Source organism: Platichthys flesus, chromosome 7 (genome assembly GCF_949316205.1).
Source record: "Platichthys flesus chromosome 7, fPlaFle2.1, whole genome shotgun sequence".
Taxonomy (NCBI): domain Eukaryota; kingdom Metazoa; phylum Chordata; class Actinopteri; order Pleuronectiformes; family Pleuronectidae; genus Platichthys; species Platichthys flesus.
Window position 1 is genome coordinate 21,187,226 of NC_084951.1, and position 25,358 is coordinate 21,212,583.

General features: G+C 42.8%; 1 long non-coding RNA gene across 1 annotated transcript; it reads right to left on the bottom strand.

Annotated features, from left to right (window-relative positions):
• Positions 1-22,630: 22,630 nt before the first annotated feature.
• Positions 22,631-24,449, bottom strand: LOC133956966 (uncharacterized). The gene is made up of 2 exons (XR_009921179.1): positions 23,829-24,449; positions 22,631-23,567 (listed from the first exon to the last, which is right to left on the bottom strand). It is a non-coding gene; the product is annotated as an uncharacterized LOC133956966 (long non-coding RNA).
• Positions 24,450-25,358: the final 909 nt, after the last annotated feature.

The following is a 25,358-nucleotide window of genomic DNA, read 5'->3' on the forward strand; positions in this document are numbered from 1 at the left end:
GTGAGAACAGAGGGGAATTTAGGAAAAACAGTCTCAAGTCTTTATTTGAAACGATGCTCACTTCGTCTGAGGGACTTTTTTCCTCAAACAAAAGAGCCAGAATAAGTTGTCACGTTTATCTGTTTCTGTGACTGTGTTAGAAAATGAGATTGCCTGCACATGCCAGAAAATCACAGAAAAGGCAAAGAGACAGCGAGACGGCAGCCGAGGCTCTGAGTCAGGAGGAGGCAGAGGCAGGCAGCTGGAAATTGTCACATCAACACCGTCCAGGTCCAAAGTTATTTTGGTGAATGGCTGTCGCATAGAGGCTTCGATCATTGTGAGGCTTCATCAGCCACTGACAAGCTTGGACCTGGCACAGCGAGGACGAGGTCGCTTGGTAAACAAACGGTGTGTGTGTATGTGTGTGTGTGTGTGTGTGTGAGAGAGAGAGAGAGTGTTGTGTTTGTGTGCCTCTGGGTTGATGAGTGTTCAGGTGAGGAAGACACAGTTATGTCTGACTAACCAAGCATTGGAAAACAATGGATGTGCTGCAGAGAGCTACACAACATTACACATGCTCATGGACTAGATACATGTGCACACACACACAAACAGACCGAACAAACACACACACACACACCGATGCAAACACACGTACACGCACACACTAACACAGTCAGTAACTTGTAATAAATAACTTTTTTTCGATGATTGATTCCCACATTATTAAAATTACTTGTATCCAGTCAATTAAAGCTTTTCACATTTCACAGGCTACATTACAACTTTCATTTTGTGGAACCAAGGTTGATTCTTCCAAGATTTTGCTCTGATGAAGAGAAACTCGTCTCTTCATCAGTATCGGGTTCACTTAGTTTTTTATTTATTTATTGGGTAAAGGTTCAGATCATTATCACTTGATGATGATTCCATCTTTATTTTGGATCGCGGCTGATCCTCGTAATTGATTTCGTTAAATAGAATGAAGCTCACTGTGACTTGTCAGACTCAGTTTTTCATGATGTTTATCAAATTGCTGTTGATCTGAGAAGGCCTTTACTCTTCCTTCACTTGAGCTGCTGCTTGCCTAACAGTTAACATTATCATAACCCTAACCCAGGGATTTACATTATGAATACAAGCTGACTGTCTCTATAGGGAAGACAAGTCCCCATAACAGGAGGGATATGAATCTATAAACAACATGATTAATACCCCCACCCCCCAAACTCACACTGGTAATTATAACTCTAGGCCCTTTATACCTGTTATTCAGTGCAACACCTTGCTTGATATTATCATAAATTATACGCAGTTCATACCTTAAATAAACTAATTTGCTACAGAGGCAGATGAAGCTCTTTCCCAGTATAATCACACTGGGAAACAAGTAGCTGTGTGTCGTTGTGAGTGTGGAGCAGGAAACACAGCGCAGCAGTTTTGTGGAACATTATTCAAGCCCCTGATTTACACATTCTGCAAAAGTCTGTAACGCAATTAAAAGACAGAAGTGGAGCTCGAGAAAGCTTTGAGTGGAGAGAGAATCATCAGGTGAATGTTTCAGGTGGCAGAGAGCTTGGAAATCACCTGTATTTAACACCATGGAAATGAACCCATATCATTGTATGTGAACACAAAATTCCTGAATCATAATAAGCATTTTTATATGTTTCTGTAGAAATAACAAAAACATTCACTTGAGGTCAAGATTGATATCACTTTGTAGATTGCTAATCCCTTTATTTCGGATCCACATGCCTTCGAGGAGAATATCTCTTTCAAGCCCCATTTGAGCTTTATTTTATCTTTTTAGCAACACTGAATTTGACTTCATTTCATATGTTTTTAATATTAAAATACTTAAATCCATTCATCAGTTCCATTTGCTGTCATTTCCAACATTTATATACACTTCAAGGAGGGTCTCTTTGGTGTATGATTTAAACGTCTACTCTCTTTTCACTGTGGAAGCACTTTGTGAGACCTGAAAAGTGCTATATTAATAAAATGTATGATTTATTGTGAACATGTACCCATCACATTACCTCCTGCAGCACCGAGCTCCTGTGTACTGTACAGTAGTGAGTTGGCCCAGCTGGCAAATTGATCTGTAATGCAATGCAGAAAACTTCATAAATAAAGACTCCATCTTAATGTTTTTATATTATATTATCTAATTTGTCCTTTTCTCTTTTCAGTGTCTTTATTCCTTCATCTCTTCTCTTCCATTCTCTCTCCTCTTCTCTCTCTATTCTATTCCCTCGATGTTCTATTAAAATCCTCTCCAGTTTTCGTGCATTTCTCAATTTCCCATTTTTCCCTTCTCCCTCCATTCTCTCCTGCTATGATGAGAAAATGATTGCCCATCCACAATCGGGGATCCTCATCTGCTTTATTACATAGGTGAAAAACGGCAGGTTATTACATCACGCCTCTCTCTCTCTCTCTCTCTCTCTCTCTCTCTCTCTATATCTCTCTCTCTCTCTCTCTCTCTCTGCTCCTAAGGACCAAAGTGAAAAATAATAATGAACGACGACTTTTTTATTTCTGAGATAGAATAACAAGAAAGCCATCCAGTAATTATCTGCAAGTCTTCCCGGGTTGGTTGCAGAGTGGGCCGCGCTCTCTGTGGAGGACGGAGGAATTTTAAAAAACTGGAAAGCTGGTCATGAATAAATATGACACCACATTTTTCCTTCCTCTTATCGAGGTTGCCCAGAGAGCGGCGGAGAAGGAAGCGCACTGATTACTGCAACTGCTGCCGACTCTCTGACAGCAGATGTCTTGTTGATGATAGGGCGCATAATTACATGAAGGCAACATACAAATCTGTTGAGAGGTTTGCACCCAGCACCACATAGCACTGTAGTTATGGTATAAACCGGCCTTTCAGACCGTTTGATTCTGCCTCAGTAAAGTCATAATGCTCAGCTTCTCAGTGAACTTCTTGAATACCCTCTGTGGATTCTTGGGACCATTGGTTGCACGTTAGCAGGCTTTACATGTCTGCGGGTTGAGGGCCACTGGTATGACTGGTGCGGCGCGGCTCCATCCATCAGAGAACATGTTAGTATTCGCCGCTGGGTGCTTTTTTTCAATTAACATAATCTCCTTTTTTTCCACAGATGTCAGCTCAAACGCAACACAAAAAAAACAACAACAAAAACAGAAAAAAAAAAACGATTTAAATATCGAGATTTTAAAAAACAGCCGCCTCACAAAACAATGTGTCACGATACTGCTGTGTGTGCATCTGCCCATTTGCATGATGATCTCCTGCTGTGTCCGAGAGGCTTAACAGGAACCTAACTGTACTCTGTGGAATTGAATGAATAAAAAAAAACAAAAAACGGAGGAAGACAAAAAAATGTCACAGAGAGGCGCACACAGAGAGAGTGAGAGATAGGCTGCCAATGGTGGATGGATTGTGTGAAAAAAGAAATAATGGCATTTAATGCCCAGGCAGGTCCTTTTGTGGAGTGGGTTAATATAAACCCTACTGGGCTTTGCAGCGCTCCTCAATGGGCTATTCTCAGCACACCGCAATGCTCATCAGCTTCTACTGCACCGCTACACGCACACACACACACACACACACACACACACACACACGCACACACACAAGCATTCAGCTCATGCATTCTCTCACTTTGTTTATGCTTTTGTTTAAGTTGCCCTTTTTCCTCTCCCCCAATCTCTCCAAGGTGATCCAACAGAAGATTACAGATTGCTGTCTTCAGGCGGGAGGAGCTGAGGGAGCACCGTGCGGCAGTCAGCGCTGCTCATACAGACTGTGCTCCAACAGTCGGTATTAACTGGAAATGCCAGTATTTCAATAGCATGCAGATCTAGCAATCATATATCTTAACCAAAGCTGCACAAGATGTTATCCGCACTTCCTACGGAGGAGATGCATGTTTTAATGCAAATGTCCGAGTGAGAGCCCTCCAGATGATCGACGGACTTTTCTCTCCGCCTGGCCTCCTGGAGAAAAACAAAGAAAACGAATGTCTCTCTGTGACAGAGCGGAGCCGCACGTGTAGAGGAAACTGACGAAGATGTCAAGAGGGTTTGTGGTAATAAGAGCTGACGCCCGTGTCTGTGTATTGTCAAGACAAATCACGTGATCTTTAAATCGCACACACCTCTCTCGCCTGAATAATGCGGAGGATTTGTTGTTGTGTGAAAGCGTCCGTGCAGAGAACCTCCTGTTGTGTTGTGCTTGTGTGACGGCTCGAGTCAGAAGTAGTGTACTGTGTTGGCTCTCACCTTTGAGTGATGTTAAAGAACCTTACCTTCTGGAGGAGGGACTACATGAATAGCAAGCAGACGAACTGACTCGTGATTGACACACGTGGACGTTGAGGCACGTTGTATGTTTTTTACTCAATGTCCTGACAGTGATTGACATCATCTGGCAGAAAAAACAACTCCTGTCACCAGCTCCATTTTCCTAAAATCATAAATAAGGGTGTTTCTTTGAACGTATGTCTCCTAAGCTGGTGACCGAGGTTGTGCTCTTAGTGCCGGTCCTGACGAGCTGTCTCTCTCTCCAGCGCCCCGACGCACAAGGTCTCACTCCTGTCTCTGATGTGTAGTGCACTCCAGGAGGCTGCTGGTCATTATCGGGACACTTCCCTCTTTTGTATTCCTCGTCAACTGGCTGAGCCTCTGAGTTGAGTGGCACCAGTCTCCACTACGGAGTGGGAGATGAAGGCTTATGAAAAGACGGGTACATAGCTTAACAAATACAGTGGAAATCCAAAAATCAGATAAAGACAGTGGTGAAGAAGTAAAGTGATGTAGCCATGAGTCAATGACCAGACTCTGTAATAATCGACAAAATGAATGAAAGTTGCTCTTCAGCTGTTTTTTAACCTTTTTAAAAAACTGTTTCCATGTTGATATACATATATATCCATTGTATTTACTGTAATAATAATAATATACTATTCATTCATGTATCTTTTAAGTCTGGTGGTTTTGCTGTCTAGTGCTGGGAAGAGAGTCATACAGGGATCTGTCCAAGCTTTCTTTGAATCTGTGGAGAGACTCCTTTCTAAGAATCAACTGTTTCACACAAATACAGTCATTTGAACTGGCTGATGCTCACCGTGTTCAGCTCACCAAGGGGTGCTGCGGATGCAAGTACAGAAAAGCTTTGACTACCACTTACACAATTACAGGCAACACTTCCCCCTTTTTTCAAACTCTCATCTCAACTTTGGATGTAAATCTATAAATCAGCGCTCGGTGCTAATCCTTGATCTCTACACCGACTTAGAGAGCCGCTGCGTCTTATCTCGGATCCTAGCGGGCGAACTCAAAGGAGATTCTTAATCATCAGCCTGCTAGCTAGATTAATGGCGATGTAGGGTATTACCGTCCTGAAACTCAGATGTCAGTGAGAGGATGGCTCCCGCAGAGCGGCGCCCATCTAAGAGCACCTGTGATATCTGTTTTATCCATTTCATGTGGGGAGAGAGGAGAGGAGACGCATTGTTCTCTCATGTCTCCTGTGAACATGGCAGGCAAGATCCATTGGTTGTGTGTCTGTCTGTGCATCATTAACGGGCACACTCCCAATTAAGGGAAACTGAGGATAATCAAAAAGCCAGATCCACCACTGTACCGCAGCTCCTCTCCTCGAGCGTCCGTCTTTATTCTCTCGTTGACAAAACCTGCCTCTACTTCTTGGAGACAAAGCAGCAACCAGCAACTGTGTGTGTGTGTTTTTTTTTTAAATGCCACTCTTGCATCAAAGTGACACTCTTCTGCACAATACCCTGTTGAGAGTCAGCGTTATTTGGAGTTCGCTGAGCACTCAAGGCTAATGCTGTCACTGTGGAGAAGACTGTCACTGAGCACTTCTGCATCAGATCCACTTGGCTGGATGACTCCCCTCAAGGTTGAGAGAAACAACCGTTTTATTCACAGTGGCTGTCTGTACTCTTACTGTCGCCTCGGCACTCTGGAAAATAATTACTTGGAGGTTGTTTGAGGGGAACTTGAAACATAGATATACAGACGAGAGGCTATTAGACAGTTAAACAGGGAAATCACTGGCGTCTGTGACCCTTAATGTGCACAGAGAGGTAAATTGGACAAAAAATGAAATAATTGATCTCAAACTGATTTGAATGGAAAAACTTAGAAGCCAATTATTTCTCTCCCTTTTTCCGGATGTTTTTGTGGAACCAGTATTTCTCAGAAATGGTTCCGGACTTTTTTAGGTACGTGTCAAGACAATGTAAATATGACACAAATTTATACAAGCTGCTTTCTACTTTGATTCCAATCCATCCACCCATCCATTAGCCATTATCAAACAAATCCAACTACGACTTTGACTGATGTTGACAATAATATTACAAACTACTTCTGTGTCCATCCCAAAGTACTTTTTGTTGGTATTCAAGAACACACACTGATATTGAGAAGCTATCTCACAGTTCTTTTCTCATATTGTACAATACCATTTTTAAACAGCAAGAAATGCAGAGGGAACATTTAAAGACATCAATGACACCTTTTTTATTTCCCATCCAAATAATTCTCTTTCACAAATAATGCTTTTGAATGTTGCAAGTGATTGCAGCTTCACACCATCTTCACTTGATAGTTCCAGAGCATCAGGAAGAATCCACTGCTCCTCCCGTTGACTCCCTCTCTGCACCTCTGAAATGCTTGATTTGGCCCCGAAGCTCCACCAGTGCACAGCTCTATTCACCACTTACTCTCAGTTTGTCACCGAAGAGGGAGAATAAAGGGAAGAGGGACATGATGGAGGCTTTAATGCTTAAGATCTGTGCCGTCACCTTCCCGAAAAAAACCTCTGATGACAAGGCGAGCTCATTGAAGGCACGAGAGGCCCAGATTTAACACACGCCGTCCAAAAACTTCACACAGCCCTAATTATTTATCGACTTTGTTATTTAGCAGCAGTTTCTCTCCCTGCTCTCGTCTCAGTGGGGCAGGATTGTGGAGAAGGAGTGAGAACTGCGGCCTCAGAGAAACGTGTGTATTATTTAAACTGAGCCGAAGCCGTCGGCAGCACAGGATTACGAAGCGCTGTTTGACTTGAACATCTCTCGTCCTGAGGCTTGTTCAAACTGATGTGTACGACAGGATGCTCTTGAGAGACCGGGCCACGGAGACACATTTTGTTTGGTCGAATAGAAATGCAAGAACGCAAATATTGCAGAGGCCGACAGAGACATGTCTTCGGTGCATCAGCCGTGTAGCATAAGGCTTTTTTGAAAACCTCAGAGCAAAAACATTGGCATTATTTAAGCGGATTTGAGCAGCACTGGGGTTAATCCAGATATTTTGAGTCAACATAAGTGAGAGTGCAGCAGGAAAACAACCCAGAATGAAAAGTGGGAGAGTGGGAAAGCAGGAGACGCCAACAAAAATGTGGACTTGGAAAGACAACGAGATTTGAGATCTCCTGGCAACAAGGGCCGACACAGGTGTTGATGTGCTGCAGAATCAAAAACCCACACTCTAGTTTTCTCAGCAGATTTCATACGCAATGTTCTTTCGGATGCATCACACACCTCGACTGAATCTTCAGGTAAATTGTCTGTATTTGTGAAACGCGTCCTGACCCTGGACAATCTCCTCCTGGGCTCCTAATAAGGTAAAAGGTCTGCACACAGCTCCGGTAATGGATATTGAATATTGGTGGAAATACAGTGTGAGTGCAGGAGAGACTCAGAGTAGCTACTCCACCAGTGCTTGGACGTGTCGCTGTCGATGTGTACAGTGTGTTAATGAAAACGAATCATTCTAATCAGGGCTAAAGAGAGGATCTTATCGGGGCCCATTGAGAGGCTTATCAATATCCCAGCTTCAAAGCAGAGGGCTAACAGCATGGGCCCGAGAAAGATCTCCACATTACTGCCACTGTATGAAGGAATAGTCCTGCTAATGAAAGAGTGGGGCCTAATTATGGGGTAAATAATAAAACTCACTGACATCAAATGAGCCCGAGATGGATTTTACACCCCCGGCGTGTTTTTTTTTGGGGGGAGGGGGGGCGTTTTCCCGATATGATCACATCATTGCCTGTGATTTCTGACTTGCAGATGTGTTACGTCTTGTCAATATCATCAACTGAGTTCATTGAATGAGCAGCGAGCCCAGGCTTCTCCTTCCTCTTCTCCATCCCTCTCCCCCTCCCCTGGAATCCCTTTGCTTTATCACCCGCAGATCCAGGGCCTCTGTGGCCGCACCATGGATTGCGGTTTGTGGATCGCGCACGGGGGGGTCGCGGTGTTGGATCCAGCGTGGCGGATTCTGAGTCATGTGGGCTGATCGTGGTGCTGGTGGCGGACCCTGTGTCGCGTTGGCATTGGGCACGGGCGGTGCACCAGGACCGCGGTGGAGGCTCGTGATGGGTCCTGGTGGGCGGTGGTGGACGGTGACTGAGGACTGGAGTGGCGTTCTGGTCCGGATGGTGGATCGTGGTCCTGCTGGTTGCTGACCATGGACTGTGCTTGCAGCGGGACTGCTTGGCATGTCATGTTGGGGTTGTCCTTCGGGATGTCTACCCTCATCAAATGATGCTAGAGACTTTGATTATTGATGATATTCTCCTACACGTGGCATCTATTGCACTTCTGTCCGTCCTGGGAGAGGGATCCCTCACATGTGGCTCTCTCTGAGGTTTCTACATATTTTTACCCTGTTAAAAAGGTTTTTAGTAGTTTTTCTTTACACTTGCTGAGGGTTAAGGACAGAGGATATCACACCCTGTTAAAGCCCTATGAGATGAATTGTAATTTGTGAATATGGGCTATACAAATTAAAATTTGATTGATTGATTGATAAAGCAGTCCTTTCAAAAAAATCAGAAAATTTAGCACGTCAAGTCCGCTCCCACCCTTTTCCTCTGACCGCTCACACAAGCACTCTGACAGCCGCTCGCAGATCTGAGAGCAGCTTAATTGAGCCAACCGCAACTCACTGGAGCTCCAATTATGCCCCTTTTTGTTCTGTCAGCTTCGACTGTTAATAGCTTAAGCTTATTGTTCATTATAACCACAGGTTCAGCTTTCATTTGAGTGGAGGGAAAAGCAGATTTTAAACTTCTTACATTACCGCAAATGTTGATTCACACACACACACACACAGACACACACACACACACACACACACACACACATGGAGACAGTTGGTGGGGCTGTCAAGATGAAAGGTGAGGTAACTGCTTGTCAGAAACCGCTGTTGTGGGGGTAAAGGTAATTATATCTGCATCTCTGACCCAATCAGACATGTTGTCATGAAGTAGATGCATTTGCCTGTTTTTTTTTCACTGGCAGGGTTTTTGCATCTGGTTGAGAAGCAGCTCAGACGGAGCCCGAGGGGGAGAGTGACACGAAGAGCGAAAAAAAGTGAAACGTCTAAAGAGTCTGATGGAGTGGGATCATTTATTAGTTCCATCTCATATGAATATAGTTCATCCTACACTATGATAACAGTATTTATTTGTATGGAAACCCACAACAGAGATTATTATTATTTGCATGTGGTTTGAATCCTGACCCCCTCACCCTTTAAACAGGGGTTTCAGACAGAGGCTGAAAAGAGGAGCTGCAGCAATGTACATTTTCAACTAATAGCGCAAATAAAACAATTTTACATGAAGACTGGCATAAAAACATATTGTGCCAAAAACAATCAATTAATTATGTCTACATAATTTAATATACGCCATGCAAGTTATTTATTTCTTACCTTATAAAATATATCAGAAAATGCATCAGAAAGACACAATAAAAATCTATATGTGTTCCTTGTGGATTTCTGTTAAAGAAGTGCCTAAGCACAGTTCTTATTTTGATTGCTCCTAAATGAAACAGGTGACAGCAGAGCTTTAGAAACGCAGGAGCACCTGCTGTGAGCCACGCCGGCTCTGCAGTTGATTTTCATTTCCTGCAGCACATTAGCGAGCAAACGGCAAAATCAGGTCAGGGCAGTGGTGACACACGCGGGCGATCAACGAGCTGTTATTAGTCACTGTAGATGAAGAGAGTTTGTGTGTGGGACGGTGGATTAAATGGAGGTGACATGGTCAGGTAGCCATCCTGAGAGCTCCTTTCTGTCACGTCCAGTTGCTCCAGCTAACATTTATTTCATGTAGTTAATTATTTGAAGTATTTCTCTTCTTGTTTTTATGTTACACAATAAACATCTTCATGAGTAACACTGTAGTATATGGTATATCTCGGTCTGCAGACAGTATGGTGCTGACTGTTCTGTCTTTTGTTTTAATCAACATCACACTTTGTAACTCAGAGCTGATTTGGTGGATTTACTGAGCATTGTCATATTTAAACACAGTTTTAGGACTAACTTTGTCAAAATGGTTGTGACACTGCAGGAGTTTGTAAATGAACCTATTCAGAAGGAGTGAAAAGGTGCTTTAGTGAGGTAATGTCAGAAAATCACCTGTGGTTTTTGACCAAATCGAAAATCTCTTCCTCAAGTTCTGTCAACTTTCTTCCCTCTTCCACCAAACAATTTGTGGCTGTAAATCTTTGAGTCATCCATGTCCAATTGTCCATAAGCTTTCAGAAGATGAAGGACAAAGACGGACGGAGTTAACGTAGAGTACGTACAGAACGCTCTGACATAAATGAACCAAAGTGATCACAAGGTGAAGTAACACCTTTTTTCCAACTCTGCCTTTTCTGTCGTCACAGGATTTGAGAGTCGTCAACAAAAGCGTTAGGAGACCTGTAGGATTTATTTGCCTCATTTACATCCATTGCCACAAAAAAGTATTAAATGAAGATACCAATTCCTTAACGATTGAAAAGGTTATTAACTGAAGTTGAACATCTTCAATTTCAGCAAAAGCGGGAACGATTGGGGTGTGGCAAAAGTTGTGCCATGAATAAAATGTCCTCATATAAACACTTTCCACCTACGCTACCTTGAACAAACTTTGAAGTTCATCGATCTGATGGAGTGAAAAACGACCCTCGCCATCACGGAGACACGTTGGTTGTTAGCGAGGTCACGCGACGTCGCAGAGGAGCGGCTGTCTGATTGGCTACTTATCACCGGGACATCGGGACGTTTCGAGGGACGCGGCCGCTGTCAGGTTCATTCTGTCCAGGTTGACATCGTGCAATGAGGGACGTCTGCTGCAAAACAATGGGTGGAGCGGCGCCGGGTGAGGGGCGGTTAAAAGCAATATTTTTTTATTCGTAGATCACGGAGCGTGTCCCCTCTGATTCCCCCCCCCCCCTCACTCATTCACTGATGTGTTCATTTATTTATGGCACTGGCTAAGCAACCCGCAGAGAATTCACATCAGCCTTCCTCGTGAGGAGCCCTGTCACATCTGCATATTTTTTAATAGCTCATAACTCAAACAGGCCTGGCTTGACACGTCCCATCAAAAAGATGCAACACTGCCTGACATCGGACTTTCTCCCTAAAACCTTTGGATGCGTGTCCCATTAACCCTTCACTTAAACCCTGCCTGGATGGCTGTTACCTCCATATACATCAAATTGACCTCCCTGTGCGTGTGCAGTAAAATAAATAGCCTGCCATTCCTGTTGATGTGCAATCCATTTAACTCGACCCTTTACTGCTTCCCTTTAACTTATGTGAGATGTTCATAAATAATCCAATTAAGTTTCTGTATTATTATTGATCATTAGTTGCATCTACAAACAAGGCATAGACAAAAATATCCATTAGCTCCACGTTCTTCCAGGCAGTGGTGTATACACCCCTTTTCTGTTCCACCATAGCTGGCCGGTTGCCACATAAACGTATATTCCTCCTCCTCCTCCTCCTCTTCCTCCTCCTCCTCCACCTCCTCCTCCAGCCTCGAGGATAAAACAGGTTTAACAGCCAAAATGAATCAGGGATGCAACAGCTTCCTGCCAGCTTTGATTTCAAGTCAATATTTACACCTGAGATTAAGGGAAGTGAAAAGCAGCAGCAGCCATTAAACACAGGATTTAGCGTCGGCACTTAAGACACAGTTGCGTCCGGGAGAATTTAGGGGCGCTAAAGAAAAGAGCTGAATGCGCAACTTAAATTAAATCAGGTTACATTTATCAACATGGGAACGGTGAGGAAAAGAACAGAAGCACCTACAGCTATGAACATTTATATTATGGAGGGCTAGTTGGTTTTTCCAATTAAACCAAATCATATTCTTGTTTTCGGAAGAATATGTCCCTCTGAAGGAAAACCATTCAAATAGAGAAATTCAACTTTTTTGTTTTCTTTATATTTTGTCCCGGTGGTGAGTAGATAATGAGTTAATTTTCATTTTTGGGTTCATGTTACCAATCCAATGTCTTTTCACAATGAAATGATACTTTAACATTTTTCCACCACTCGTCCTTTTTGGTGCCTGGCTGAAGGTGGAAGAGCAAAACAGAAGTTCCCGTGTGCAGCAGCAATAGATTCTCACCAACATCCTTCACATTCACACTGGACGTGATTTCTCAAACTAAATCGCTTTACTATGCAAAAGAAACACTTTGCTAATTGTATTTCGTTGGGTCACGTTCAGCTTCCAAACACAGCATGTAGTGGAGCGTTGGCTTAACATGTAAACCTGCACATTATGCATCCCTCCATATCACATTGTCTCCCTCTGGCTGGGTTTTAGAAGTTAATAATGTTGTCACAGCAGTTCTTCCCAGGTGAAGAAATAATTGTGTGCGTGCATGTGAGTGTGTGTGAGTGCACCCTGTTATAACTAATGGCATCCTCGTCGGAGGACATTGAAATAACCACGGCGTCATCGGCACAGTATACCTGAGAGTGGATCATCCATCACACGCTATGGACAGAGCCAGTCAAGATGTATGACACTATATCATCTTGCCCTGAGTTACTGAGCGCTGTGCAGGTGGGAGATTTATATCCACTGGTAGCTTCACCACTCAGAACTTTGCCCACCCACCATCCAGCCACACTTACCCGAGATCTCCCTTTCTGCAATATCTACTCTGATTAATACACTTTATCTGTGTTGTTAATGAAAATGGAGGCTCTTCATTGACCAGCAAACCCTTCTGAACATGGTCCCTCACCCTTTCATTTCATGCGAGTGCAATCACTTTATATCTCCTCACTCAAAGAGGCAGTAGTGAATTATGAGACGAGGCGACTTTAATCCTTCTTTCAGTCGCACAAACACCGGGTTGACCTTAATTTCTGTGCCGCTAACACTCGCTGGTGCAGGGTGTTAGAATCGTCTTGTTCTTTTTGTTCTCCCTGCCTCGGCTCTTTCTGTCTCTGTCTGACCCGCCGGCCATCATTTGTCTCTTCAGAAGCAGAGGGTGGACAGGTAAATGGAGGCATGCGAGGTGGCCCGGCTGTGTTTGTCTGCCTGGCGGCTGAAAGTTGTGCACAGACCGTCTCTGACCTGGCTCCACGCGGCGCTTTCACCGTTTTTAATGGCACCATAAAGCATTGAAATCAATAATATCTGCACCTCACACACTGCGGTTGATCCACACACCATTCAGTCGGAGGAGACACATTCATTGGATGAACCTTTATGCACTTCAGAATGCATAGATAAAAGTAAATTTCATGAGACTTTCATAAGAGGGCGATCAGATTTATTTTCTTTAATATCTCTCAGGTGTCTCGGGGTGTCTCCTGTTATTTATTGTATTTACAAAGCAGCGGATACAGAACAACAACAGCCTCCTGCGTGTTTCCTGTTCCCTTCACCACAGAGAAGGAGGCGGGCGGCACAAGAGAGAGGAAATGAGCTGCGTTCCACAGGAATAATGATCATTTTAAATTCAAGCACAAACCAAAAAAAAAACTGTAATTGCAATAAACAGTCACACCTGGTTTTTCCAAAAAAGGCTGAATGTTCACCGGGATGCTAGTTAGGTCTTTAATTACACGAGCGAACGAAAAAACCTCAGAGAACCTCTGTTATAAATCATCTCGAGGTGAACCAGCATCTGACATTTTGCCATTTCAGAAACTGACATTTTTTGTCCTTGTGGAAAATATCTGCTAAAAGCACAACCATATGTTGTCAGGGAAACTGTCGTTTGAGGTTTGGTGGCTTGAGCACGCTGGTCTGGATGACTTGTCAGCTGCTTCTGTTTGAGCGACAGTAAAAAAAGGAATAGGTGCCTTTTCGCTGGCTGACTCGACGAGGGCACAGTGAAGCAGGATCGAAGCTGTCTGGCTGCTCTCTCCTCTCAGGTCTTTGTCCTCTTTAACACATATTTACATATTGATTAAAAATCATATTCTTATGTAATAAAAGCATTAAACAGTATGTGTGCATCAAGGGGAACATGCAATAACAGAATCGCCTGACTGTCGTGTGCAGGAGCGTTTCAAGGAAATTTTTTGGCCCCGTGGAAAATGGAGCCGAGGGGGTCCAACATCAATCCAAACCCAAACCCCTCCAGAAACACATTTTATCAAATCACATTATTACAATCTACAAAAATATGTTTTTGCTATTCAAATCCTCAACAAAGTGGGCTGTGTACTTACACATAAATAAAAGTGAACCAGTTGTTGATAAGCTTTGGAAACAGGTGAGGACCCACATGTACATGTCAAGTGAGGATAGATGGAACAAACAGTCTTTTATTGAAAGTGCAGGTTTAATGGAAAGTCGACTCGGGTAGAGCCGTCCACACACACAGAGAGAGAAGGTCAAAGCCTAACTGGAGGAACAAGCTCAAGGAAAGTGAAGTGAGAGAGACACATCGGGAGAGAAGCTTAAAAATAATAATAAAAAAAAAAGGGAATCATGGCCGCAGAGTGCAAACAACAATATGCAGTCAATTCAAAAAGCAAACACAAGGAAAACAAAAACGCCAACAAAAGATAAAAAAAAAGTCTGAAACCAAACACATAGGAGGTCAAAGTTAAAGAGCAGACTTCCACACCCGTCATATAGACACACATGTATACATACTATATAATCAATCAGCTATATATCAATTAGAGCCGGCTCCCAGTTTATTATCTGCCTTTCTCCTTCTAATCAGCAGCCAGCACAGGCACCTTATTAAGGTCTAAACCTGCAGTGAAACTCAATAAGGTTAATTGAGGAAAATAATACAAATATTACTTATGCACTTTATATAAAAAAAAAAACAACAACTAGTAAGCCGAGCAATTTCGAGTTTCAGGTTTACTTCAGTGTATCCAAAATCCCCACGTAGCCCAGGCAGCCCTGTTTAAAACCCACTTCCTGTTCCTCTCTCCCCTCTGCCATTTGTGTGTCTTTGACAGAGTGCATGTACACACATGTGGTCCAGTACGATAACGCACACTGTCGCTGCTTACATTGCCTAAAATAGTGTTCGGTGAAAGGAAGGAACAGTTGCACACCTCCTCTGATGCATCCCGCTATTTGTTGTGTGTCCTTCCCACATGAGATGACTCAGTGGCTTGTGGGCTGCCATGGACACGGCTTGAGGTTGCAATTTGCGATACTTTTATTTGATCTAATCTTCTGTACAGCCCACATTGAATTTGTCAAATGTCACAAAAAAAAGACGTCTTTAAGGTTTGTTATGTAAGACAGTTATTTATTCATTTGTTTTGCTTAGTTTCAGGTTGATAATTTTAAAATTGCTGTTTGTAACCTGCAAAGAGAATATTCGATTAGTTTGAGAAAGGGTAATGTAGCACACAACCCCCTTTTTTTGGGGTGTAACAGACTGTAAAAGTTACAGTTCTATTGTGTTTATTTTTCCACTTTAACCACAATCCAGCACTTTGAACAGAGGCTACAGAATCCAATCTCAAAAACAACAAAGGAGTCATATCAAAAATTAACCGATGCCTCGGGGTCCTGCGGGTCCCACTCGAATCGTGCAGGGGATTCCTTGGATGCAAGTCGAGGCTGCACATCCAGATGGCTTCGTCTGGGTTTCGGTTTTGAGCCGCTCCTGCGAACGTCAGTATGTGGAACGCTCCAGGCTCGGGGAAAACAAAGTTAAATATATGAAGAGAAGTCTTTTTTGTTGCGGTGTGTCATCTCTCCGCTGAGCGAAGGCGTATACAAAAAGAAAGTGGAACAGAAACATGGCACAAAAAGGTGAAGACGTTTCGCATCATTATAAGTGAAATGATTTCACGCCGCGCCGCCTGAGCACCGACAAAACTGAACGCTGGGTTCAAATTAATTGCCTCTGTGTTGTTATCGTCCTCCCACAGAGAGGCTTTTATCAAAATCATTATCTAATGACTGGAAATTTCTGGTTAGAGCTCACACAGCTACCGACAACTCACTCATCTATTTACTCGTGGTTACATGGGAGCTAAAATGACCCGCGTCCATTTTCCTCCCACGCCCTCGCCTTCTTCACTGGCACCACAGTTAACATGAAGCCGCAGCACATCACTCACCACGACCGCAGGAGGAGAAAAGGGGGCAGATCTCATCCTAATTGCCATGTCAAGGTTCATTTGTCACGACGCTGACCCTCCCACTCACCTTGAATCTGCGGGTGACCCCGTGTCAGGAGGTGACCGGGTGCGTTATCACAGCCAATCCCAACGCTGCCTTTAAATCACTCTGCGGCTGCCCTGCCTTTGAACCAAGCGCTGAGGTCATCTGACGTGTGGTATCTTTCTGAATTATGAAATGCCAATGCCTTTATCTCCCTTTATTGAGGATTTTGACCGAGTCTGACCGAGCCGAGTGTCAAATTGTTTTGGCAGGCATGAGTGTAGCCTTGTTACTAAAAATAGCTAAAACGACTTTGTTCATGTTTAGTTTTGAAGATGGGGGGGGGGGGGGGGGGTATACTGTTTTTCAGCAGCTTTTAGTGGAAACCAGTTTACAGAGGAAACAGGTCACTGGTGATTGGGAAGCAGCCAGGGGTGTAGCACAGAATCCAGGGCCCTAAGCAGTATCTGTGGGGGGGGGGGGGGGGCCTTCCAAGGCGCTCATTCAGCATTTGTATTTTCTTTACAAGTAATAATTATCTGTGATACGTACTTAAATCACAACCCTCTTTGGGGTCTGCTTGGAGTATCATCCTCAAGAAGACATTATTTGGGTATTTATTAATCTCAAGAAAATACAACATTGCAGGTTATTAACCCCTGTACATTGAGACATGTTCAGGTACGACATAATAAAACACAATTGAACAAGATAAACAAGAGCAGTGTTGAATTTACAGGAACAAAAAAAAATCTATTTCCCATTAAAGTAGAAGTTCTCTTGATTCAAGTACTATCTTAGGATCCAAGCCCATAGTGTAGTGGTTCAAAAGCCTAAAACCCCAAAAGAAAAACTATTACCCTGCCTAGAAAACAGGGAGAAATAAGACAACTTTTTAAGTATGCTTGGAATTAGATCATCACTCCTGCAAAATAACAAATAATAATAATAACTAGGGCTACGTTGTAGCACTTGCGGGCCCGAGCACCCGCACGTTGAAGCCTGTTGCGGTCGGTGGAGAGAGCGATCGATGACCAAGCGCACATCATCGATCGAGCATGCACTTCTCCACGTTGCATGCGTTTTGCGCTCTGCGGCAGTAGGTTTGCCAGTAGGTGGCGCCATCACTATTATTACGCACAGACATATAGATCTGTTCAAGTAGGCGCTCTGATGTAGCGTGAGAAATTTTGTGTCAATTGGACAATGTTTCCGCAACTTAATTTTCACACTGATCAATAGGTGGCGCTATGATCCTGAACTAATATTCATATGTGGAGCTGTTCAGATCAGTATTGTGATCATAAGTCAGTAGTTTGGAGCCGGTTGGATAATGCAGAGTGGATTAACAAAGTACTTCCTGTTTCCTGGCGAACCAGTAGGTGGCGCTATGACACTGAGGAAATATTGACACATAGAGCTGTTCAGGCTTGGACTCTGACCATGTGACAGAAGTTTTGTAGTGATAGGACAATGCACAGAGGAGTTATGATAACATCGTGTCCTTTGGCGAAGGAAAATCCTTCGCCGCACATCAATGTTTACACGGTTTGAGGAAACGTCACAATTCTGACCATGATCTAATGACTTGACTGATCTGATTTGAGCTGTATATTGTAAATCAGCCAGGAGCAGTTCATCAAAGTATAAAACATGTCACTTCCTGTAGCCACCAGGGGGCGCTGTAATTTCAAGTCATAATTTCTGTGTAGATGTCATCAGGATGGCACCCTTGTCTTACATGTCTAGTTTGGACTCGATTGGACAATGTATGTCCGAGATACAGAACCTCGTGTTTTGATGGCGTTTAATCAAACTCAAGACGCCACGCCACGGTCACACGGTGTGACGAAAGGTCAATCTCTTAATCACTTTTTATCTCCATCTTGTTGTGATGGCACTGATCTTAATTTGAAGTTAATCTGATGAAAGCCCTGGGACAAGTGCATCAAGTAAAAATGTGGAATATGGAAAAAAAATGGCCACTTAATCCAAAATGGCGGCCTCCCTGTTTGGTCAAGCATACCTATCCAAGATATTTTTTTGTTTGTTATGAAACGACACATGTCCCGATAGATTTGTATAAATGTCGGCCATCGTAGTGCCCGGGGTTGCCCTATAGGGGGCGCTGGTCAGTTTTTTTGCCACGCCCATTTCTTAAAACCATATGAATATCTTCAGGGGGGGGCTGTTGTTACACACATGTAGTTTGAGAGAGATAGAATCATGAACACTGAAGTTACAGCAATTTCGTGTTTCACGGCGAGTTGATGAACTTTAATGCCACGCCATTCATATGGCGTTTGACGAAAAGTCACGGTAATCTTATGTCTTCATTGTCAATGTCTTGGGACCCATTTGATACAGTTTGACATGGTTGAGGTCAGTGGATGAGGAGAAATTCATCCAAGTGTAAGACAAGCAAAAAACAAGACATTTCCTGTTGCCACCAGGGGGCGCTGCGGTTTTAAGTCATCATTTATGCATAGATGTCATCAGGCGGGGACTATTGTCTTACATGTCTAGTTTGGACTTGATTGGAACATGTATGTCCGAGATACAGATGCCCGTGTTTTGATGGCGTGTAACCAATTTTTAACACCATGCCACGATCACACGGTGTGATAAAAAAAAAATCCCTCAATCATTTTTTATCTCCATCTTGTTGTGATGACACTCATCTGAATTTGAAGTTGATCTGATGAAAGCCCTGGGACAAGTACGTAAAAGTAAAAATGTGGGATATTGCCAAAATGGCCACTAAAAGCAAAATGGCGGACTTCCTGTTGCGTTTTTCATAATGCTCCATGAGACTTTTTTTCATGACTGGTCACGATACACCTATATCCAGATTTTGATGAAAATCCGTTATGTGGAAACCTAGGGGCTGGTTCCAGGGGGCGCTGTAGAGCCATTTTGCCACGCCCAATTCCAATTACTCCAGAATACTAAAATATCCGCAGACCTTGAATTTCCTGCAAAGTTTCATAACTTTTTGAGCATGTCTAGACCCTGAAAAAGCCCCCCAAAGGGAAATAATAATAACTAGGGCTACGTTGTAGCACTTGCGGGCCCGAGCACCCGCACGTTGAAGCCTGTTGCGGTCGGTGGAGAGAGCGATCGATGACCAAGCGCACATCATCGATCGAGCATGCACTTCTCCACGTTGCATGCGTTTTGCGCTCTGCGGCAGTAGGTTTGCCAGTAGGTGGTGCCATCACTATTATTACGCACAGACATATAGATCTGTTCATGTAGGCGCTCTGATGTAGCGTGAGCAATTTTGTGTCAATTGGACAATGTTAACACAACTTAATTTTCACACTGATCAGTAGGTGGCGCTATGACCCTGAACTAATATTCATATGTGGAGCTGTTCAGATCAGTATTGTGATCATAGGTCAGTAGTTTGGAGCCGGTTGGATAATGCAGAGTGGATTAACAAAGTACTTCCTGTTTCCTGGCGAATCAGTAGGTGGCGCTATGACACTGAGGAAATATTGACACATAGAGCTGTTCAGGCTTGGACTCTGACCATGTGACAGAAGTTTTGTAGTGATAGGACAATGCACAGTGGAGTTATGATAACATCGTGTCCTTTGGCGAAGGAAAATCCTTCGCCGCACATCAATGTTTACACGGTTTGAGGAAACGTCACAATTCTGACCATGATCTAATGACTTGACTGATCTGATTTGAGCTGTATATTGTAAATCAGCCAGGAGCAGTTCATCAAAGTATAAAACATGTCACTTCCTGTAGCCACCAGGGGGCGCTGTAATTTCAAGTCATAATTTCTGTGTAGATGTCATCAGGATGGCACCCTTGTCTTACATGTCTAGTTTGGACTCGATTGGACAATGTATGTCCGAGATACAGAACCTCGTGTTTTGATGGCGTTTCATCAAACTCAAGACGCCACGCCACGGTCACACGGTGTGACGAAAGGTCAATCTCTTAATCACTTTTTATCTCCATCTTGTTGTGATGGCACTGATCTTAATTTGAAGTTAATCTGATGAAAGCCCTGGGACAAGTGCATCAAGTAAAAATGTGGAATATGGAAAAAAAATGGCCACTTAATCCAAAATGGCGGCCTCCCTGTTTGGTCAAGCATACCTATCCAAGATATTTTTTTGTTTGTTATGAAACGACACATGTCCCGATAGATTTGTATAAATGTCGGCCATCGTAGTGCCGGGGTTGCCCTATAGGGGGCGCTGGTCAGTTTTTTTGCCACGCCCATTTCTTAAAACCATATGAATATCTTCAGGGGGGGGCTGTTGTTACACACATGTAGTTTGAGAGAGATAGAATCATGAACACTGAAGTTACAGCAATTTCGTGTTTCACGGCGAGTTGATGAACTTTAATGCCACGCCATTCATATGGCGTTTGACGAAAAGTCACGGTAATCTTATGTCTTCATTGTCAATGTCTTGGGACCCATTTGATACAGTTTGACATGGTTGAGGTCAGTGGATGAGGAGAAATTCATCCAAGTGTAAGACAAGCAAAAAACAAGACATTTCCTGTTGCCACCAGGGGGCGCTGCGGTTTTAAGTCATCATTTATGCATAGATGTCATCAGGCGGGGACTATTGTCTTACATGTCTAGTTTGGACTTGATTGGAACATGTATGTCCGAGATACAGATGCCCGTGTTTTGATGGCGTGTAACCAATTTTTAACGCCATGCCACGGTCACACGGTGTGATAAAAAAAAAATCCCTCAATCATTTTTTATCTCCATCTTGTTGTGATGACACTCATCTGAATTTGAAGTTGATCTGATGAAAGCCCTGGGACAAGTACGTAAAAGTAAAAATGTGGGATATTGCCAAAATGGCCACTAAAAGCAAAATGGCGGACTTCCTGTTGCGTTTTTCATAATGCTCCATGAGACTTTTTTTCATGACTGGTCACGATACACCTATATCCAGATTTTGATGAAAATCCGTTATGTGGAAACCTAGGGGCTGGTTCCAGGGGGCGCTGTAGAGCCATTTTGCCACGCCCAATTCCAATTACTCCAGAATACTAAAATATCCGCAGACCTTGAATTTCCTGCAAAGTTTCATAACTTTTTGAGCATGTCTAGACCCTGAAAAAGCCCCCCAAAGGGAAATAATAATAATAATAATAATAAAAATCCTTACAGATTCAATAGGGCCTCTCACCATTCGGTGCTCGGGCCCTAATAATAATAAAAATCCTTACAGATTCAATAGGGCCTCTCACCATTCGGTGCTCGGGCCCTAATAATAATAACTAGGGCTACGTTGTAGCACTAACGGGCCCGAGCACAGGCAATTTCAAGTCTGTTGCGGTCGGGGAAGAGAGAACGTTCGATGACCAAGCGCTCGTCTCCACATTGCCTGCGTTTGCCCTGTGCGGCAAGGAAGATCGCTCCACTTCTTCTGGCCAGCCGCTGGTGCTGAACTAGAGGTAAGTAACCTTCAAACTATCCAACATAACCTATTGCTTTATCTATCATCATATGCTTACATGCCTCAAGTTTTTTGTAATATGTAATTGTTATAAAAGTTACCGTTTATTTATCACGTCTAATGAACAGATTGAAGCAAGATAACTCGACAGTCTTGTTTTGGTTGTGACATTATTTTTTTTAATGAGTTACTATCAATACGCTACACGTGTACGTTTCATGTGATAGTAACTGTTTCACCAATATTCTGATACAGGATGGTATATCCGCCATTACTATTTTCACATCGTTTATTTAGTCTGTCATGGAGTTGTAGAGTGAATTAGACAGTAGTGATAACATTATAATGTCCACACATCAGTGTTGTAAACACTTCCCCAATTAATTATATAATTATGTTTTCACACTGAGGGAAGTGGAGAGACTTGATGTGGACTGTTATCAACAGCTCTGTGGGAGATCATCACCTTGAATATTACAGATGAGGTAGAAAGACATTTTATCTATTTGTACAATGTTGTATTTCTTTGTCACGTTTTATCAAAAGCGATTTAAAGTATGTGCATTTAACCATTAGGATACAAACCCAGACCCTAGTACATCGGTTCTAGCTGAAATAAGTAGTGCTTCATAAACAACACAAAACATTCATAACAGTACGCTTCTGCTCCTCATTAATGCAGCTCCTGATGTCCCCAGCAGCAACATGGTGGAGATCTGCAGCTTCATGCTGGTCAACTGGAAGACAACTGATTAAGATTAAAAGATTAAGATTAAAATCCATTTATTCATCCCAAACACATGCACAGACATGCAAAGGCACACTCATGCAGGTAGGGAAATTTAATCGCTGCTTTTTACCCATCTGGTGCAGGACACACAGAGCAGTGAGCGACCATGTACGGCGCTCGGGGGAGCAGATGTTGGGGGAGTGAGGTGCCTTGCTCATGGGCACTAGAGAGGGTAGGGAGACTCTTGGATTTTTGGACAGATCAATCCAGGTTCGACTTTTGTTGTCTCTCCATGGAGTCGAACCAAAGACGAACCAGAGACCTTCTCTGCCCATAGTCCAAGTTTCTGCCACTCGACCACCGCCTCTCCTCATGCATCATCAAACTAGTAATCTACACATCACTCCATGCGTTGCTCCCTTAACTACAGATGGCCTGCGAATGTCATGGAGTTTTACAGTGAATTAGACAGTTTAGGTATGATTTTAATCTCCACACATCAGTGTTGTAAACAGTTCTCAAATTAATTATAGAATTATGTTTTCACACTGAGAGAAGTGGAAAGACTTGATTTGGACTGTTATCAATAGGTCTGTGGGAGATTATCACCTTGAATAGTACTGATGAGGTAGAAAGACATTTTATGTATTTGTACAATGTTGTATTTCTTTCAGCACTTTTATCAGAAGGGACTTAAAATATGTACATTTCACCATGAGGATATAAACCAAGACCACAGTACAACAGTTCTATCTGAAATCTGTTGTGCTTTATACACAACACAAAACATTCTTTAACAGTGCGTTTTTTCTCTTCATAGATGAAGAACTGCAGCACCTGATGTCCTCAGCAGCAACATGGTGGAGATCTGATTTGATACACTTTAGATAAGAACCCAGTGTTTTATATTTCTGCTTTGCCATAAGAGACAGAACATGGTCATCACAGCTGTGTCCTTCAGGCTCGTCTGTCCCTAATAAAATGATAGGAAACATGAAAGTGATCGTCATTATTGTAGAGGAAGAGTTACATATGAACAAAGTGTGTAATCTTATTTTCTGTGGATATTCAACTGTGTATTTGAATATGCTTTTGGATTAAAACGTGCACTACCATGACAATGAATGTTTTTAATGGAGCTATTTCACATTAAAAGTATTGCATTATAATTTAATACATTATGTATTATGTGCAATACTTTGATTGTTTTTAAGTAATGAAATCAGGTCTGTACCTGGAGTCAGTGTTCAGTCTGGTTGGATTCAAGTTGTGTGTCAAGTTGGACCTTCTAGAGGAACATGAAACCAATACACAGATATGTAAAGTCATACATGGGCCAGGTTAAGTAATTAACAGACTTTTAAATGGTAAAAATAAAATATTAGTTCAAAGTTAATCAGAGCATAATCATTTCAGATTAGGAAATAGGTAGTGCATATAAGCCCACAACTCTGTATGACACTGTCTGTTGTAGTAAAGGTACAAGGCTATGACTTACTCATATTTAACAAAAGAATTCAGTGAAGTCTGTCTGAGATTAACGATTTAAATACTGAAGGTGGGAGACACGGTTATTTTTCACTGTAACACGTGACAGGACATCAACACCGTGACTCTGAATAAAGAGCCTTAAAAGACGTAGTGCTCCTTTGAACAGCTGCTCTTACAATGTGTAGCAAGTGCTAAATCTCCATTAGTATAATAGTAACAAAAATCACCCTTTACATAATTGAACATATATTTTCCATGTGAACCCCTTTAACACAGTTCAATTCAGGAGCAAAATATAATTTATACAGTATTTATTAGAGCTAGTATTAGTAAACAGATCAAACAAATGCAGTACAACACATCACACATCCACAGTGTCTCTTTTGCTTATCATCACAGTCAGTCAGAAGTGTCCGTTTAACTTACGTAGCAGTTGAGAGATGCTTCGTCGGAGCTAGCAGGAGCTAGCTCATAGCCAGTGCTGCTGTTGAGAGCGGCAGAGTTCACACAGGAAAAGACACAACGGGAGAGGGGACAAAAACCTTTGAGTCCCACACTCTAACCTGCTGAGCGAACAACGTCCACAGTTACTCCGCCGCCGTCCTCTCATCCAGACTCGCCAACCGTTCTCCGGTTCTTCGTGATACACAGCTCCGCAGCTTGTGACGACGTAACTCATGAGGCGTTCACTTGCAGCTGTGTTAAATGCAGCTTCGTTTGTCATGGCGAGTTGAAGAAGTCTGCTGCAAAGCTATGAATAATCCGCATGATGAAAACTCACAGCAATGTTATGCCTACATTATCAATATATTGAGACCCATGTGACACAGTTTGACATGGTTTAGCAAAGTGAATGAGGAGAAATACATCCAAGTGTGAGACGTAACAAACCGAAAGCGGTCTCATGCTGCGTTCAGGGTAACTCTGTTAAAATGGGTTTCATAGGTCATGGTGAGCTGATGAACTTTGATGCCACGCCATTAACAATCTGCATGATGAAAAGTCACAATAATGTTATGCCTACATTATCAATATCTTGAGACCAATTTGACACAGTTTGACATGGTTTAGTAAAGTGGCTGGAGGGAAATACATCAAAGAGTAAGATGACCAAAACAAGACATTTCCTGATGCCACCAGGGGGCGCTTTCCTTTTAAGTCATGATTTCTAGGTAGATGTCTTCCGGTCGCGACTCTTGTCTTATATGTGTAGTTTGGAGTCGATTGGACAAAATATGTCTAAGTTACAGAAGCTCGCTTATATTGGCGTTTA